The sequence below is a fragment of the Nymphaea colorata genome, chromosome 11 (assembly GCF_008831285.2).
Source record: "Nymphaea colorata isolate Beijing-Zhang1983 chromosome 11, ASM883128v2, whole genome shotgun sequence".
In the NCBI taxonomy this organism is placed as follows: Eukaryota; Viridiplantae; Streptophyta; class Magnoliopsida; order Nymphaeales; family Nymphaeaceae; genus Nymphaea; species Nymphaea colorata.
Genome location: NC_045148.1, coordinates 668,181 through 672,746, shown reverse-complemented (window position 1 = coordinate 672,746; position 4,566 = coordinate 668,181). Strand labels below are relative to the sequence as shown.

At 35.9% G+C, this 4,566-nt stretch overlaps 1 pseudogene; it reads right to left on the bottom strand.

Moving 5' to 3' along the window:
* Positions 1-555: 555 nt before the first annotated feature.
* Positions 556-2,008, bottom strand: LOC116264276 (uncharacterized; annotated as a pseudogene).
* Positions 2,009-4,566: the final 2,558 nt, after the last annotated feature.

The following is a 4,566-nucleotide window of genomic DNA, read 5'->3' as shown; positions in this document are numbered from 1 at the left end:
CCACCTAAGAAGACAAAAAAATGCATGATGTTAAGGAAAAGGCTGGAAATGGCAGATGAGAAACAGCCAAGTACAGGTTGGCCACCCAGATGTTGGCAGTAGCCTTGTTTGATATCTTCTTCAATTTTGATCTTCAAAACTGCAAACATCCAATATTCTACTTTCAAAACATGATTTGGGTTGATAAAGAAGCTGCTGAAGCATGCAATCAATCAACCAGAATACAGAAAGTTCAATCTACAACCTACAACAAAGTGAAGAAAATTCTTGGGTAGATGAAGCACAAAGGAGGGCATATGATCTTGCTTATAGATTTCCAGCTTAGCCCAGCTGCAGCAAAACCTCTATGAGTTTCTTTATGACATAACCTCCATCAAATCATAAACTTGTGAACTATGCAACAACATGTAAAGGTTAAGCTAGAATACCAGTAAAAAACTTAGTCACGGCAATAAAGGATTCCAAAATTAATCTTTAGTGCAAGTCCAGCATAAACCCAAGTTTTGATTGAAAAATCAGGAGCTCAGCAGTGAACAGACACTAAACACAATACTGTTATCCCTAAAAGTCCGAAAAACAGGAGTTAAAGACAAAAATACAGTACTTTTCATGAAACACCCGACCAAACAATGGCCAGGTACTTTAAAAGGCAACAGCGATCCTATACTATAACATGTATGACCTCATGAAATATACACAATCTGAAAGTAGAAAAATAGTTGAAACAATTAACCCAAATTCACCTACTTTATATGCAACCCTACAACTAAATGCGTCAACATTCAATTCCTATTAAAAGAGAGGCATTTTTGCTAAGAAATCAAAGAAAAATGGCGTTCTTCTCACCATTGCAATTTTTACTTAGTCCAAACAACAACTTGAAACTTTCCTCCATCCTTCACATGTTGGGGTTTGTTAAGAATGTGGTGGGGTCATCGGAAGATCAAGATACCAAAGTCATGTTGAATATGGGATATTCATAAAGAGAAAACCCAATTTCCATATTTCCTAGAATTTTGATAACATCACTTAAGAAAAGCTATTTACATTGTGTCTCAACAACAAAAACAATTGAAATCTGTGGTTCACGCCAACAAGGACTTTTTATAAGGTACTTAGGCTTGAAGTCACAATAGGTTGGAGTTTGGCTCGAAAGCAATGTTTGGATCCAAGAAAAATTTACCATTTTACTCCTAAAATCTTGAATACATTGTTTTTGCTCTAAATCACCCAATTTTGATAAAATTCAAACAAAATCTCCATGATACTTATTTCAATATAAATGTGGGTTTGAAGAATAAAAGATAGATAAATACGTGAGAAATATGATAAGAACATAATACCGCATTTCATGCATTGTCATTCACAAAGTCAATCAAATATTATAGGTGAGAAACAAACATTGGATTTCCAAAGACATACAAGAAAAACCAACACCAAGGAGAAGTTCACCACCAACAATAAGATATGCTACACAACAGAAGTCACCTTTCCACCAAGCCAACTAGTTGTACAAGGTACAAGATTCTTATTGCGGCCAAAACTATATGTGTCAACATCTATCATGTTACGTTCACTGAGATCAGCATTTGCCTTCTCATACAATTGCTAAAGGTTCAAAATTTTGTTGTTTGCATCCAAACAACATGGTCGTCTTGCTTTCTCAATTGCATCTGTAACACAAATATCATCAGAGATTAAGCTTTCTGCAGTCCCCATAATCTAGCAAGTTATAGGAAAACAAGAGTTGCACCATTAAAAAAAATGGAGAACACATACATGATGTTTTCATTAATATTTGCACCATCAGATAGACCTCCATCGTGGCAATTCTTCAGATAAGCATCCTTTCCAAATTTATGGCCATGCTTCATTTTTCCAAGCTACATCTTTTTTGTTATGGTTTTGCTATTGGTTGAAAACCCATACGTACCATTGAACAACTCCAAGCTATGAGACCACAAGGAGTGATAGAAAGGCTATTTGAACCGATAACTTGATGTTGCATTTAAATAGTAGTACTTGTATGGTGCTAACTGGTTAGTTGTTTGTCATTTATGTTCTTAACATAAGTGAACAACAATGAATCTGGAAGTCAATAGATAACTGAAAGAAATAATGAATAAATCCATTATTTCACTAAAGTCATGATATGCAAACAAGAAAATTAACCGCTTTTTTCTTGTTTTGGAGCCTCAATATTGTCATTCATTATCATATGATGGAAAATAATGGATATTGAAATAACTTATATTGAGGAACATTGACACTAAATGTTTGTACTAGAATCATTCTATCTCTCAATTAAAGTCATTTACATGATTATACATATTAAATTTTATGATATACAAAGTATTGTTCCAAGTAATCAAAGTGTGTCTAAGCATAAAGTAGTGTATGACAAGATCCAAGAGATTAAACTTAACCACAAAAATCACATGTATATCAGAACATCATGCAATTATACAGCCAAAAATTTACAACATATAGAATAATGACATGGTTTGCTTAGGTAACTTCCCCGAACTTATACAAGTCTTAGTCATCATGTCACAAAATTCTCTCCATAAGCAATGATTTTGAGGAAGTTCAATGACTGAACGAACCTACTGGAACTGGGTATTGGCACTCCCCTTACCACATATTAAGACAATGGTCTCATATATTAGTAAGTAACCAAGGAAAAAAAGTGGCACTTGAACTCTCGAACCTACAAGGATAATCTATGCCATGTACATTGGGTTTTGTCTGTATATATAGGTACACCATGTTATGGTACTACTGATGATTTAAAAAATCCCAAGTAAAATCCAAGTTGTCTTCCAAAGTTGCATGATAGAACCATGACTCAGAGGGTTATGTTGTTTGAGCATTTCTGTGTGAACTATGCTTGATTATTGTTTACTTTGTATGCATATTATTTTTTGTGTTTAACTGAACGAGATTTTCTAACTATCCCTTGTTTTCACAATCAAAACCATCTAGAATTTCATGATCAAATCCTTAGGACGGTCCCCTAGGATGTCTATTCAATTGAAGGGCCCGGTAAATAGGAACAATGCACCCTCACTGCTATGTTAAAATCATGTATTAGGATGTCTCAGCCCCTATGGGTTAACCTAAGTAGGCATAGTTTCTCCACAAAGTCTATCCACTTTCTTATATTGTTTTGATTTCCTATATATTTGTACTCCTCCATTCTATCATTAAGTAAAGCCTTGTTGCTATGAACAATAATCACCATGTTTCATGTTACCTCCTTTACAACGGGTTCAATCATCATAATGTTCTCACAAGCATGTTCATTTTGGAACTTATCGACATGCCACAATGTAGAGCAGTAACAAGTTGTTATAATGTCTCTCTTACCACGTGTTTTCTCTTTTTTTTAGTCTCAACCTATGTAATCACCCCAAAGTTTTCTAAAAGACTATGTTATTTTACCCAAGCACGAAATCCAAATTTAGATGCAAGATTCAAATCCAAGATCCAAATTTAGATTCGAATCGAGCCTTTGAAACTCAAAATCCAAAATCGAGTTCAAAACGGCAAAGTCTGGTGCTATAAGCGTCGCACGCGCGTGCACAGACCTCTCCCTGTTTTATACTTCGTCCTCGCACCAAAATACGTTTTTGAAACTTAAAACGAAGCCGACCATTCTTTTATAATGAAAAAAAAAAGTTTTCTACATATTTTATGTAAAAAAAGGATTTTTAGGGTGGTTTTACCATATTTTATGCACTTTAAATGTCATTCTATTTATTTTTATTTTTTCTTTTAAACAGAAGGTACCGCACGATGCGCTGCCATGCGTGCAATTTACCGAGGCGCCAGGGCGCTGTTGCGCCTGGCACGCAACAGCACCCGGGCTGGTGCCCGCGACGATGCATGCCCCCTCCTCCTTTTCTTTGCAAAAAAGACCCTTGAGGTTGGTTTTCGAAAATTTTGGGTTGGTATAGCTCTGCGCGTACATCAAATGGGTGTTTGTAGGGCCAGTGGCCAATCCCACTCACTTGAAGATTTAGAGTTTCTTTTGAGCTCTCTCTCTCTCTCTCCCTATTCCTCTTTACATTTCTCTTCTTACTCTCTAACTTGGAGCAAGCTACAAAGCTCTTGGATGCATCATCTTGGAGCTTCAATAAAGGGGATCTTCAAGTGAGGTGTTCATCTTCCCTAAGTCATTTGTTATTAGAGGTATGTAATCATATGTAATCATCATCCCTCTCATTGCTCTCTTCATTTTCCTCTCTTCCTCATCTCCCCATGGCCAAAGGAGATAGCACTCAACCTCTTTTTAGAGACAAGAGGCTATGCTCAAGTGCACCGGGAGAATGGAAAAATGAGTTGATCTTTCATTTTATGATTGAATCATGTTTTCTCTTTTATTGAATATAGCATTGTCTTTCTTTCTTCATTTTCTTCTAATCTTCATCTCTCCATGGCCAAAGGAGATAACACTCAACCTATTTTTAGACACAAGAGGCTATGCTCAAGTGCACCGGGAGCATGGAAAGATGGGATGATCTTTCATTTCATGATTGAATCATGTTTTCTCTTTTATTGAAT